Source organism: Neophocaena asiaeorientalis, unplaced genomic scaffold, assembly GCF_003031525.2.
Source record: "Neophocaena asiaeorientalis asiaeorientalis breed wild unplaced genomic scaffold, Neophocaena_asiaeorientalis_V1.1 scaffold828, whole genome shotgun sequence".
Classification (NCBI taxonomy): Eukaryota; Metazoa; Chordata; class Mammalia; order Artiodactyla; family Phocoenidae; genus Neophocaena; species Neophocaena asiaeorientalis.
In genome coordinates this window covers 907,621-923,375 of record NW_020175443.1, presented here as the reverse complement: position 1 = coordinate 923,375, position 15,755 = coordinate 907,621, and positions in this window count along the sequence as shown.

The window sequence follows — 15,755 nt, the reverse complement described above, 5'->3', positions numbered from 1 at the left end:
GCAAAGTCAACAGAAGGCAGATAAGTGCTCTGATGGAGAAGGTACAGGATTTACAGCAGCAGTTATGTAGAGAACCCACCCACACTTATAGTGGTCCAGGTAACATTGATACAGAGACTGGAAAGAAAGCTGGAGTTAATTGGGCAAAAGTCAAGAGAAAGATGACTCTTGAGAGGGAACAGCACATGCAAAGACCCAGAGGCAAAAGAGAAACTATTCACCAAACCAAGCAACTGGAACAAGTATAGGTTTATTTGGGCATCTTTCTGTGCTGCAGGCTTACCATTTTAAGATTAAAATTGTGCCGAAATTCTATGATTTAATGCTGTGTAAATCATAGATGGCAGGCTAGATTCCATAATGGTTGCATTCTTCTAATATTACAAATTCCTTCATCAGCACCTCTAGGAAATAATCAACCCTGTTCCAACAAGTCTCTGGATGTTGACAAATCCTTTTATCGGATGTATGCCATCTGTCTCCCCGAGTCCTACATTCTTGACTTTTTAAGTTTGAGTCTTCTAGAACCTAACCCACTCCACCCTTCTTCATCAGGGCATACATGGCATAAAAGGGCAGCTGATGTGATCTGGGGGCCTTGGTCATTCAGGGAAATTACAGAATTATATCCAACCTGAGAGAAAAAATAATCCTGTACCCTTAGCCCAACAGAGTGAAAGATTGCCAACAAACACCTCTGTGGGAAATGCGGCTCTAAAGGCATGTAGCTGGAAATAAGTCTTTGCTTTCCACCAATGAGGCTGGAAGAGGCTGAGCGACTTGCTCAGGGTCTTACAGCAAAGTGGCCAGGCCAGCTGTCAAACGCAAGTGATTGGCCTATAACTTCCGAATTTCCAAAATGTTTCTGAGGAATGATATTACGTAGCTATCATCAAAATAAACAGAACAAAACAAAATTTTCCTAACTGAATAAATTTGGAACATGCTGAGTTCAACAAAGGTAACCAGATTATTTTCTTTGCTGTAGGACTTCTCAGAACCTTGATATGCTGTTATACATAGTAACCTTTCAAGAAGAGGTTATGGACTTTTCAGTTTCCAGAACTCGTTTGAGCTGAGGACATGTTTCTGGGCAACTCCCAGGATCTGGGCTCCTCAGAACCCACTTTGGTAAATACTGCACTAACTATCCCATGCTTTTGCAGCCTTTTATCCTTACATATAAAGGGAGTCCAATCTATATATTTTGGATGGATGAATGGATGGATAGCTTGACCATTTCCTTGTTGTGTGACCTCAGGTATATGACATCCGCCCCTTCTTTGAGCCCCAGTTTTATCCTCTACTACAGGGGCCAGCAAACTTTATCTCTAAAGGGGTAGACAGTAAATATTTTAGGCTTTGCAAGCCACATCATTTCTGTGGCATATTCTGCCCTTTCTTTCTTTTTTTCTTTCTTTCACCAACACTTTGAAATGTAGAAACAATTCTTAAATCTCAGACCATACAAAAAGAGGCTGGGGGTGTGTGGAAGAAGGGCAGGATTTGGGCCTGAGCCATAGTATAGAACCCCTGCTCAACAAAGCTTAACATATGTTAAACATGAGGACATCCACCAGGTATTCTGTATTTTGTTATTTGTTGGTCCTCCTAAGCCACTTTAGGAGATGAAGACCAAGTTTCATCTCCTTTCTAGGGAAAAGCTGATGTCCAGAGAATGAAAATGATGAACCTCATTTGCAGTGTTAGTGACCAGATGAGGTTGAAATGGAGACCCTTGAATGCCAGTCCGAAGTTCTGATGCTCATGAGAACAGATGCCCAGCCTATACTGTGGACCTGTAGCATCTCTGCAATTTCTGTAAGAGAAGGCTTTAAGAGCAGTAGCTTGCTTAAAGGGAGGGACTAGGAAGTCCCTAGCTTTGAGACATCAAAGCTGCCTTTGTAAAACGCATTTACAAATCACACACACTTTTTACTTACAGTGGATGTTTACTTTGGTTGCTTGGGAGGGGGCTGAGAGAGAAAATGGGGTAAAACTCCCAAACTATCCCTCAGATCTGTCCTTGCTGCAGCTACTGTGGACCAAGTCCGTTGTTGGCCATTTTCAGTTCCCCACCACAAACTAATCCTGTGAGGCAGGTAATATTATCACCGTTGAACCATGGAGAAGGTGAGGCTCCAGGAGGTTAGTTAACTCACTTACCTGCCCCATGTCTTTCAGGTGATAAATTATGGAATCATAGTTCCAGAGTCAGGGCCCGATTCTTTTATGTTTTAGAAAAACTTTTTGGCCCACACCACACAGCGTATGGAAATTTTAGTTCCCCAACCAAGGATTGAACCTGCACCCTCAGCATTGGAAGCTCAGAGTCTTAACCACTGGACCACCAGGGAAGTCCCAGGGCCTGTTTCAATACAACCTGCTGCTTTGGACCACATCCCTGGGCCTATGTTGGAATGATCAGGATACTCACAGTCAATTTCTTACAGTTTCACACTTAATTACGTAGATGATTAGATTGCTTGATAAATACTTCACATGTTGGTCTTCATTCAATCTTTGTATGGACTGATACCGTGTGGTAAATATTTGAGTCAAAATTGCTTTGGGTTCTTGGCTTAGAAATAGAGCCAAACAAATACGCCCAACTGATTTTTGACAAAGGTATAAAAGCAATTCAGTAGAAGAAGAATAGCCTTTTAAACATATGTTGCTGGAGCAATTGGACATCCTTAGGCAAAAAAAATGAACATTGACCTAAATGACACACCATGTACAAAAATTAACTCAACATGGATCAAGGATTTAAATGTAAGATATAAGACCATAAAATTTTTAGAAAAGAAAAAAGGAGATCTAGGGTTAGGCAAAACATTTTTTAGACTTGACATCGAAAGCATAACTCATGAAAGGAAGTTAATAAGTTGGACCACATCAAAACTAAAACCTTAGGCTCTGCAAAAGGCCCTACGAAGAATACGAAAAGACAAGCTACAGACTGGGAGAAAATATTTGTAAACTACATATATGACAAAGAACTCTCAAAACTCAGCAGTAAAAATCAAATAATTCGATTAGAAAATGGACTAAAGACATGAACAGACGCTTCGCTGAAGAGAGTAGACAGATGGCAAATAAGCACATGAAAAGATGTTCAACATCGTTAGTCATTAGGGAAATGCAAATTTAAACCATAGTAAGGTATAACAATAAACCTACCAGAATGGCTAAAATAAAAAATAATAATAACACCAAGGGCTGGTGAGGAAGCAGAGAAACTGGATCACTTATACATTGCAGGTGGGAGTGTAAAATGGTAGAGTCACTCTGGAAAAAAGTACAGCAATTTCTTTTCCTTCTTTCTTTCTTTCTTTCGTTTTGGCTGCATTGGGTCTTCACTGCTGTGCATGGGCTTTCTCTAGTTGCAGTGAGCAGGGGCTACTCTTTGATGCAGTGCGCAGCTTCTCATTGTGGTGGCTTCTCTTGTTACAGATCACAGGCTCTAGGCGCGCAGGCTTCAGTAGTCGTGGCACACGGGCTCAGTAGTTGTGGCTTGCGAGCTATAAAGCGCAGGCTCAGTAGTTATGGCACGTGGGCTTAGTTGCTCTGCAGCATGTGGGATCTTCCTGGACCAGGGCTCAAACCCGCGTCCCCTGCATTGGCAGGCAGATTCTTATCCACTGTGCCACCAGGGAAGTCCAGTATGGCAATTTCTTACAAAACTAAATATACACTTACAAATACCCAGCAGTTGTGTTCTTGGGCATTTATTCCAGAGAAATGAAAACTTATGTTCACACAAAAACCTGTACATGATTGTCCATAGCTGCTTTATTCATAATAGCCCCAAATTGGAATCAAACCATATGTCCTTCAATGGCTGAATGTAAAACAAATTTTGGCACTTCCATACTATGGAATACTACTATTCAGTAATAAAAAGGAAGTAACAATTGACACCCGCAACAACTTCATGGGATCTCAAGGGAATTATGCTGAACAAAAAAAGCCAACTTTAAAAGGCTACATACAGGATGATTCTATGTATATAACATTCTTGCAGTGACAAAATGGTAGAGATGGAGAATACATTTGTGGTTGCCAGGGGTTAGGGAAGCGAAGAGGAAGGGAGAAGGCTATGACCATAAAATGGTTGCCTGAGGGATGCTTGAAATGAAACTCTTCTGTAACTTGACTGTGGTGGTAGTCAAACAAACCTACACATGTGATAACATTGCATAGAACTACACACACACACACACACACACACACACACGTAAAACTGGTGAAATCCAAATAAGTGGGTAGATTATATCAATGTCAATTTCCTGGTTGTGATATGGTACTATAGTAATAAAGGGGAAAATTGGTAAAGGGCATAGGGGCGATTTCTTACAATTGCATGTAAATCTACAATTATCTCAAAATAAAAGTGGTCTTTTTTTCTGGCCGTGCCACGCAGGATCCTAATTCCCCAACCAAGGCTCGAACATGTGCCCCCTGCAGTGAGACGTGTGGAGTCTTAACTACTGGACCACTAGGGAAGTCCTGAAGTGGTGTTTTTTTTTTTAATTCCTTTGAGTTCTTGGCCCAAGATGGTTCCTTTCAGGGGTAAAGGTGCATTTAGCATTTATTTTTACTAGCATGGTCTCACCTGATAACTTTTAGCAAAGACTGGATATGTCAAGCACTGGGCTAAGCACTCTCCACAGATGATCTCTTTTAAGAGAACTTAAGGAAGACAGAAACACTATTATTATATCTCCATTTAATAGATGAGGAAACAGGCTCAGCAAAGTCAAGTCATTTGCCCCAATCCACATAGTCAGTAAGAGTCAGGAACAAAACCAGAGCCTCTGAGTCCAAGACCCACACCCTTAACCTCTACACTGCTCCTCTTTGATTAGATGCCACATGGCATTGGTCTCTGGCTTAAGCTGGCCTTGAACCTGGGGCAAAAGGCTAGCCCTTTCCTTTGATTAGCTTGCAAGTGTGACAGTACTACAGTGAAAGGAACACTAGATCTTTCCACTAGATTCCCTTAGACCATTCCAATTCCCAGGACTAAGTTTAAGTCCCAAAACCATCACTTGCAGGCTGTATGGCCTTAGAAAAGTCACTTGTGTCTGAGCTTCCTCACCTCAAATCAGAGCTTGTAATTCCAGCACTGCCAGTGGATCAAATGAAGTAATACATTTCAAAGGACTTGGGACACTCCAAAGGGGGCAGTTATTATTAATAACAGGGCACCGTGAAATAAATTCTAAATATAGGCCACTTGCTCCTATTTATCTTCTGGCTTGACAGTAAATGTTCTGAGGGCATGGGCTGAGTTTTAACCTTTTATTTTATCCTAACCTCCCCTTATAAAGTGTTCACAAAAATAGTAGGTTTCTAAAAGTCCTTGTTAACTGCTATGTTGGTAGAAATGTGATCAGAATGCAAAAAGAAAAAGCAAAGTACTGAGGGTAAAAATGAAGAACTTGTTCTTTAACTACGTTTTTCTTATAAATTGTAGAGAACTGAAAACTGTCTCAGCCAAAAATTGGCCCCTGAATTTCTTTCCTTAAAACCCCAGGTAACTCCTTGTTTTCAGTTTTGGAAGTGTGGGTTCAATCTTTTTAGGGACAGGGAAGAATGTGAAATTTGCAAAGTCCTTTGAGGTACAGGATGTTCTTGCTATTTATACCAACCAGGATCTGTGGCTGTTTTTTGGGCAAGGTTTTTCCACATAAATCAACCTTTTTTTTCCCCCCCTCCCTTTTCCCAGTTATGACAACCTTGCAAACTCACAAATTCCTCAGCTTTATTACTAATGCCAATAACACGGACTTTTAAAACTGCCTTTCATCTCAACATCTTAAGCAATGCTGCAAACAGTAATTAAATTTCAACACCCTGTTGAGGGAGGCATTAATAATTTAACCCATTTTCCAAACAGGTAAGCCCAGACTTACAAATTAGAGGCCTGCCCGTGGGTCACCAAGGATGGAAACAGAGAGGAGAGCAAAATCAAGAATTCTAGGCCTCCCAGCTCTTGGATTCACCAAGGTGTGGGTAGTAAGAGCCTGTGGAGATGCCCTTTCAGTAACCAGCAGTCACAGAGGTGCGGTGATTCCGAGGGGGGAGAAAAGAATAGGCCAGATTCAACGATACTTAAGAAAAGGAAGGAAGGAAGGAAAGAAAGAAAGAAGGGAGGAATGGAGGAAGGAAGAGCTTAAAACTACTTAGAAAATACATTTATTTGATTCATAAAATCCATAAAACATGAAGATAAAGAGGAGTGTGGGACTTCCCTGGTGGCACAGTGGTTAAGAACCCGCCTGCCAATGCAGGGGACAAGGGTTCGATCCCTGGTCCAGGAAAATCCCACATGCCACAGAGCAACTAAGCCCACGTGCCACAATGGCCTGTGCTCTAGAGCCCGCGAGCCACAACTACTGAACCTGCATGCCTAGAGCCCGTGCTCCACAACAAGAGAAGCCACCATAATGAGAAGCCACCACACTGAGATGTCGGCACGCTGCAATGAAGAGTAGCCCCCGCTCGCTGCAACTAGAGAAAGCCTGTGCATAGCAAAAAAGACCCAACGCAGCCAAAAATAATTTTTAAAAAAATAAGAGGAGTGCAATTGGAAGAGTAATGTTTAAACTGATTTATTTATTTATTTAAACTTTGCTTTTATAAAATTAAAATTTTTTTTTTTTTTTTTTTGGCCACACTGTGCAGCATGTGGGATCTTAGTTCCCTGACCAGAGACTGAACCCATGCCCCATGCAGTGGAGGTGCAATGCCTTAACCACTGGACCACCAGGGAAGTCCCTGCTTTTTTTTTTATATTGAAGTATATTATGTAAGTTACAGGTGTACAGTAGAGTGATTCACAATTTTTTAAAGTTATACTCCATTTATAGTTATTGTAAAATATATTCCCCATGTTGTACGATATATCCTTGTAGCTTATTTTCTACATAATAGAACCAGGATCCCACAAGCCATGCGATGTGGCCCCCCCAAAAAAAAATTGCTGAGGAATGACACAGATTGGGGCTAATCTGTTACTATTCAGTCCTGTCCCAAATTTCCCTGGTATACCTGATCATAAACTGAGATATTGCCAAATATGTATAAACTGGGCTGCCTCCATGCCCTGCCAGCCCTGCTCTGGGTTTCTGTTGGAGAGCTAGAGGATTGTCAAAAGGCAAGGCATACTGGGCCTGAGGGCCTTTTTGGCAGCAAGGAGCAAGGTTTGAGCTCAGGAGAGGTGGCCAAGGGCCCTGCCAGGAGGGGCGCACAGTAGGTGTATGGGCTGTGGCCAGAAGGTTGAGAAAATGAGGCATTCATCCCAACAGTGTCAGGGATTGTCAGTGAGCATCGGTGGAGGAAACCGAGCCTAGGGAGCAGGAAGCAGAGACTTACTGTGACATGTGTCTATAGCCAGTGGAGGAGAGGCAGGCGGCTACAGAAAAGGAGACAGCCCTTTCTCCAGGCCCCTCTCACTATCTCTGCAAAGACTGCTTTGTGCCTTGTCACCGGCGGGCCACCCCAAGTGAGCTCTTGATGCCCAAGTGGAGTGGAGGGCATGTCAGTCAGAATCACAGGGTGCAGCTGGAGGCAGGGCAGCCTTCCCAGTTTGGCTGGTGACATCTTGATAAAGTTCTCAAGGCTGCAGTCAGCCCCTGACAGCTTCTCTGGGCAGGGGTTCATCTTGGGACACTCCTGCCGCCCGCCTGGCACACCCTGGGCACAGCAGCTGGCAGACCACTGCCTCCTGCCAAGAAAGGTCTGGAACTCACATGGTCTCAAGAGGCTTGACTTTCAGCGCTGAGAGCAGTTTCCACTGAACATGGCCCCCAATCAACAGGCAGGAGGCCAATTTAAAGGCACAAAACTTTCTTTTATTTTCACATGCTGTCTAAAAAGTATAAAGACTTACATCTAAATCTCAGACTAGCTAAGATCTTTGACTTATCCTGGGTTGCCCCAAAATTATTTTACTTATTTATTTATTTTTATTTTATTTATTTTTGGCTGTGTTGGGTCTTCATTGCTGTGCGCGGGCTTTCTCTAGTTGCCACGAGCGGGGGCTACTCTTCATTGCGATGTGTGGGCTTCTCATTGTGGTTCTCTTCTCTTCTCATTGTGGGCTTCTCTTGTTGCAGAGCACGGGCTCTAGGTGTGCTGGCTTCAGTAGTTGCGGCACGCGGGCTCAGTAGTTGTGGCGCACGGGCTTAGTTGCTCTGCGGCATGTGGGCTCTTCCTGGACCAGGGCTCAAACCTGTGTCCCCTGCATTGGCAGGCGGATTCTTAATCACTGCTCCACCAGGGAAGTCCCCCCCAAAATTAGAATCTGAGATAAAGTCTTCTGTGTGAATAGTTTATTTAGGAAGTGGCCCCAGGGAGCAGGAGTGAAGGACAGGCAAGGAGCAAGAGCCAGGACAAGGCGGGCCATGGGTGGATCTGATGTGGGTGACTGGTGGCTCAATACCTTGGGATTGTCTGAGATGCCGTAGGAAACATATCTGGGATGTGTCCACTCTGAGGAATAAAAGGGAAAGCATTTAGCCATCAGCTCCGAATCCCTTTGGTCAAGGGTTGCCGTGTGAGCATTAACATCCCACATTTCTAGGTTACACAGGGTGAGTACTGAGCCTGACAGGTGGCATAGAGAGAGGAGGGGCGTTGTCAAGTCGCACCTGAGAGCACCTGTCATTAGTTGGAATAAATGGTGAGCTCCGTGCCGCTGAAGTGGTACACAGAGATGTCTGATCCCCTCTATAGATATCCTAACATGCCCCCACCTCCACAGCCCTCTCTTGACCTCATTCAATGGACACCTTTTATTCTTGCCTGCCCAGCATCCATTTATGCCCTTTCCTGGTAGCTGCATCCCTATTTGGGGATTAGGAAACCAAGCTTCCCCCCCTTTCAGTCCCTCCACTTGGGTGAGGCTGACTTCCCCGCCTCCCCATGCCCTCATCTCCAAGGGTTGGCCAAGACCCAGGTCCAGCCAATCAACTAGTCTATTCCTCCCCTCCACCAGAATGATTGGTTCTAGAACACTCACTGGATCCTGTTGGTGCTAAGATCTTCATTTCTTCATTTGAGTATCTACACAGCCATACCCTGGGAAAGGTGATTCCATCCCAAGTTCCAGGGGTGGGACTTGATGGGCATAAACCACACAGCACACCCATTCTACTGAATGTAGATGCTAATTTCAAAGTGGGCTTGTGACTTAAGTGGCCCAGTCAGGTTGGCTCTCAGGACTCTGGCTTGGAATGCAGGAACAGATGTGTTCTTTCAGACCCTGAAGTGAATAAGAAGGCCCATGGTGCTGACGGCTGTTGAAGATCTTCCTAGGGCCCGAAGGTGAACCAATCTCAGTAGAAACCCTCACTGTATATGGCAGAGCAAAAAGACAGAAAGAACTGGTCCCTGAGGATGAGGACATGGGTGAATTGTGGGATCAACCAAACCTGAAGATCAACTTACTTCTGGGACTCCAGTTATATGAACCAATCACTCCCCTTCACTGTTCAAGTCAGGTTAAGGTGGTTGTTCTGTTACCTGCAGGTGAACACAATCCTAACTGAGACCTGGACTCAGTAATAAAAGAGAACAGTCAGTTCCTGTAACAGAAATGTCCCAGGATGGGGACACTCTGAACAGGTGGAGACCTCACATCTGTGATCTTGTTTGACCATCATATTTCACCTTGGTAATTACTACCTAGATCCCCACTGAATAGACAGGAGAAGAAGAAGAAAGAAAAAGACTCAAAGAAGTGAAAGCACTAACCCAGTGGCTCTCAAGTGGGAGCAACTTTGCCCCCGAGGGGACACTTGACAATGTCAAGACTTTTTGGTTGCCACAGCTGGGGGCAGGGGGAGGTATGCTACTGGCGTCTAGTGGGTAGAGGCCAGGAATGCCGCTCCACATTCTACAATGCACAGAACAGTCCCCAAAAAAGAGTTATCTGGGCCAAAATGTCAACAGGGCTATGGTTGAAAAATCCTGCTTGATTAACCCTGAGCCACTTAGATTCTAGGCTCAGAATCAAATCCAACTCACTCCACGGAATGCAGCTGGGCCCACTGTGGACACGCAATACAGCCTAGCACTGGAGCCAGTCAGGATCGCCACAGCGAAGACCCAGGAAAGCAACGTGCCTGAGAGCCAGAGGAGAGTGGAGCCCAGCCACTTCAAGGGGCACCATGATCTTGTACCAACTTCGCCCTCAGTCAAATGCATTCCAGGGCGAGACCCTTGCAAATTCCTGCATAATTTCTTGGCCCTGGTGGCCTGTGCTTAAGGGGACCTGGGGAGGTCTGTGGCTCCATGCCCAGGGTCCCAAATCCATTTCTACCTGTTTGCCTGGCATTTGCTGTACAAAATTAGAAATTAATAATTCATCTCACCGGATGAATAATTCAACAGAGGGGACAAAGGGTTGCCGGTGATGGTTGGCATCACAAAAACAGCCTGTGTTGACTTCAAAAGGGAGAAGGAAAAAGAGATTCTACAGCCAGGCTGGTGTCTGGACCCAAAAGACTCTGATGCTAGACAGTTTAAACGACCTCTCCTTTGGGGCATGGGGAGTTGATGAGGACATTGGGGCTCCCAGAAGGGAATTTGGGATCCTATCCTTCTCCCTACATCACTTCTAGCCCCTCAAACCTTCACAGTTCACTACAGCCCAGCTTAATTCGCACCTATTCCAGGAAGCTTTCCCTGATACCCTCAACCAGCTGAAGCTGAAAATGCATTTCTCTCTGATTGCACGTGTTAGTCACTTAGCCCTGACCTCTGCTAGCCTCGCAGCCTCACACTAAGCCTTGTTTCTGCTGCCAGAGATTCTTGGGCCGTGGAGTGGCTTTTCTAGTGAGAAGGAAAGAAGAGATTCAGCAAAGAGCTAGTGTGAGTGATTCTTAGCATTTGGGGATCTTGCTCATTTGAAGTTCGGATAAAACCTGGCAGCCCTTCTACTGAAAAAAGCTCCGCAGTATACCTGCATACATTTCAGGGGATGCATAGATCCTGGAGCCCCTTCACTGACTCAGGTTTAGAATTCCTGCCTCATGGGGAGCCTTCTGCTAAGGAGGGGACTACAGTTGTCCCGAGTATGGAACACAGCTGAGTCCCTCAGCCTTGCATTGCCTTGAAGTGGCTGTGTCCCACGTGCCAAGGTATTTTAAGGGAGTGAATAATCAGCAAGGACCTATTAGATGCCTGCATGTGATCCTGGGCAAGTCATTGCCCATCTCTGGGCCACAGTTTCTTTACTTGGAATTAGAAGCATTGTTCTTGGGACTACCCTGGTAGCACAGTGGATAAGTCTCCACACTCCCAATGCAGGGGGCCTGGGTTTGATCCCTGGTCTGGGAACTAGATCCCGCAAGCATGCTGCGAATAAGAGTTCGCATGCCTCAAATAAGAGTTTGCATGCCGCAACTAAGAGTATGCATACCACAACTAAGGAGCCTGCCTGCCACAACTAAGACCTGGTGCGACCAGATAAATAAATAAATAAATATTTTTAAGAAAGAAGAGTCATTCTAGACTATCTTGGCACTTTGATTCAATCATTCATTCAGCAAATATTTATTGCATGCAATTAGGTGCCAGGTACTAAGCTGAGAATTGGGAATAAGTTTAGGGAACAAAACAGATGAGGTTCATAACTTGTCAGGACACATAGTCTAATGAGGGAGGCGGTCACTGATTAAATAATCTCACAAAAAATACAAGATGATGAACTGTGAGCAGTGATACATGGGGGAATTCAGGGAGCTAGCTAGGAGTGTATATATCAGGAAAATGATTATAACCTGGGAAAAGAAGAGATGAAGGCTTTACCTTGATAAGGAGAGCATGGGGGGCATTTCAGGCTGAGGAAGCAGCATGGCTAGTGCCCTGAAGTGTGAAGGGACCGGGGCATTTAAGAAATTAGAAGGTCAGAGTGGCTGCATTCTGGAGTCCACTGGGGACTATGTGGCCCAGGGAGAAAACACCCAGGAACATGAGAAGGCAAGGTTCCTCTGTTTTCATGATAGTCAAGGCATATCTTCCAGTAACTTCTTTTCATGCTCTCCAAAGGACAGCTAAAGAGCTGGCACTATTCCACCATATTGAAACCCCAGGCTTAATGGTTAAAAACATCAAGTACCTACCTTTCCCATCACCAGAGTAGCTGGAGGTGCCTTTTGAAAGCCCTTCGTCTCAGAGCCTACATGAAAAGTCTGAGACGCTACCAAATAAAAAATATTCAATCTTAAAGTGAAGCAAAAATCCCCCTGCCCAGCCCTCGCTGCAATTTAAACCTGGTCGCAGCCCTTGAGGAATTATTTCTACCCCCGGTTCTGTGGCTCCATCGTCCCACACTGATGATTGCTGAGAGCCCGGATGTGCCAATTGCCACTTCGATGGGTGGTCTGAGTGCAGTCTCTGAGCAGCATGGGGCAGACAGAGCTACACTTTCATCTCCCTGGTTGGGGCTTTTGGCTGGAGCCAGCATGGAGACTTCAATTCCTGTGTCCCTTTGGCCACCCGCCAGCTGTGGACCTCTCTGGGCAAGTCTCATCCCCTTTCTGGGCCTCAGTTCCCTTATCCACCAAATGAGAGATCTGGACTACATGTTTGATAATATTCTTTTCTTTGACTTGGGGGTTCTCTGCCCTCTTCTTTCTAAAATGCATTAGCTTGGACTTTTTTTTAAATTTTGTTTTATTTTGTGGCTGCACTGGGTCTCTGTTGCTGTGTGCAGTCTTTCTCTAATTGAGGCAAGTGGGGGCTATTCTTCGTTGCGGTGCACAGGCTTCTCATTGCAGTGGCTTCTCTCGTTGCGGAGCACGGGGTCTAGGTGCGTGGGCTTCAGTAGTTGTGGCTCGCGGGCTCTAGAGCACAGGCTCAGTAGTTGTGGCACACGGGCTTAGTTGCTCCACGGCATGTGGGATCTTCCCAGACCAAGGCTTGAACCCATGTCCCTTAGCACTGGCAGGTAGATTCTTAACCACTGCGCCACCAGGGAAGTCCGGACTTTTTTTAATCTTTCCAACTACTGTTTGCAGACCAGTGACAGAAGGCAAGATAACCACTATCTGTAAATTATAGAGTGGATAATTAGCTGCCTTCAAATTAAGCCTCCCTTCTTGGAAGCCAGGAGGCTTAGTTTTTAAGTTGTTTATCATTATCTTCATTTAATGCTGCTTTCTCACTAAAACCCAGAGGGAAAGGGAAGAATGGCAAGCAGATGTTTTGTTATTAGGGGCCCTGGGGGATGATTTGAGGCTTTCACTGCAGTGATCATTCTCTAGATTCTTCTTGAGTCAGCAGAAGCTTTGATGAACTCGACAGAGGGCAGGGAGATTGGACAGACACGGCCTATGGAGAGAAAGCCTGGCTTAACAGAAAGCTGCTGGGGACAGCAGTTCCTGGCTGGGGACAGTGTAGATTATGAAATTTGTGTTTTTATGTAACACTTTGCAAAGAGATTTCACTGCTATTGTTTCATTTTCTCCTGAGGATACTTTGCTACTGCCAGAGCTCAAAACACCATTATCTGCCACACAAATCTCTCTTATTGCATAGTCTCCCTAGCTGTTGTAGGTTGCCTGTAAAACGGCCATCAAAAATCTATAGAGGGATTTCCTGGTGTGCAGTGGTTGAGAGTCTGCCTGCCGATTCAGGGGACACGGGTTCATGCCCTGGTCTGGGAAGATCCCACATGCCACGGAGCGGCTGGGCCCGTGAGCCATGGCCGCTGAGCCTGCGCGTCTGGAGCCTGTGCTCCGCAACGGGAGAGGCCACAGCAATGAGAGGCCCGCGTACCGCAAAAAAAAAAAAAAAAAAATCTATAGAGACAGAAAGTAGATGAGTGGCTGCTTGTGGATGGGGCAGGAGGGCTACTTCCTCTCCCCATGAATCAGAGCTGGCCTTATAACTTGCTTTGACCAATAGAATGTGGAGGAAGTGATGTTGTATGAGTATCAGAGCCTAGGCCTCAAAAGATCTGGCAGCTCCCACTATTACTCTGTGGGGACCCAACCACCATGTAAAGAAGCTTGTGTTGGGGGACTTCCCTGGTGGTCCAGTGGTTAAGATGCTGCGCTTCCACTGCAGGGGGCGTGGGTTCGATCCCTGGTTGGGGGATCAAAGATCCTGCACGTTGCGTGGCGCGACCGAAAAAAAGAAAGAGAACTTTTCTTTCTTCTTGACTCCAATAAAGATCTCAGAATTTGGTATAATTTGGATCATGTATCAATTCTTGAGCCAGTCACTATGGCTGAGGGTTTGGAATATGGTGATTGCCAGACTCAGATCCATGTGGTAGCCACTTTCCAAGATGGCCCCCAATGATCTTGCCTTCTGATATTCATGTCCTTTGTCTCCTCCATGCTGAACAAACGCTGGCCTTTGTGACCAACAGAAATATGGATGAAGTCATGGCATGTGACTGCTAAGGCTAAATCATAGAGGCACAGCTGCTTCTGCTTTGATCTCTTGGATTGCTCCCTCTGAAGGAAGCCAGGAACCATGTTGTGGGGATACTCAAGCAGCCCTGTGGAGAGGAACTGTGGCCTCTGGCCAACGGTTGTTACCAACTTGCCAGCCACATGAGCGGATCCACCTGGAGGTGGGTTCTTTAGCTCTGATCAAGCCTTCAGAGGAGTGCAGTCCCAACTGACATCTGATTGCATCTTCATGAGAGACCCTGAGCCAGATCCACCCAGCCAAGCCAATTTGGCATCCTTAACCCACAGAAACCATGTGAAATAATAAATAATTATTACTGTTCTAAGCCACTGAGTTTTGGGGTGATTTGTTGCACAGCAATAGATAACTAATACAGTTGTACACCCCTCAACTCTGGGAGAAGAGTCAGTCCTACTCCATGTGGACTGAAGTGGGAAGGATGGTTCTCTGAGGAGTAGTCAAGCTGCTGTGAGTGGGAAAACAGGAAATGAACACTGTGTGGGCCACACAACAGCTAACCCCAACAATGGGTGCTCTGAAAATACACACTTGCTGAAGGATTGAAACACAAAGGCAATACTGATTCATTTTAGGTGACTCAAGAGCATCTGGGCCAGGTGGGACTCAGTCCCAGATATTCCTGTGCTGATTTTCTAGCTCCAACTCCTGACAGTTTTTCTCTTTAGTTATCCCTAGACTTGACTGATTATGAGCACCACAGACACTCGCCTCCTTTGCCAACCCAAATAATTGCTCTTAAAGTAAGTTAGTTGTTGTTGTGTTTCTTTTAATTTAGAGAATAGAGGCCCCCACATTCCTCCATACTTGTGTGTAACTAATACATGGTTTAAGGTTTCTCCTGTTAAAGTGGTTTTTAAAAAAAATTTTATTTATTTATTTGGCTGCGTCGGGACTTAGTTGCAGCACACGGGATCTTCGTTGCGGCATGTGGGATCTTTCCTTGTGCGCGGACACTAGAGTACGCAGGCTTAGTTGCCGCGCAGCATGTGGGATCCCTGGTACACCAACCAGGGATCGAACCCACAACCCCTGCATTGGAAGGCAGATTTTTAACCACTGGACCACCAGGGAAGTCCCTATAGTGGCTTTTTAATTTCATTTCGGTTGGACATATGATAGCTCAGACAAGGATGCCTCCTTTGGAAGCTCACATTCCTCATTAATCTTTTCAGGCAAAGAAGAGAAAACAAAGATGAAATAAATATCAGGGTTAGGGCTTCCCTGGTGGCGCAAGTGGTTGGGAGTCTGCCTGCCGATGCAGGGGACGCGGGTTCGTGCCCCAGTCCGGGAGGGTC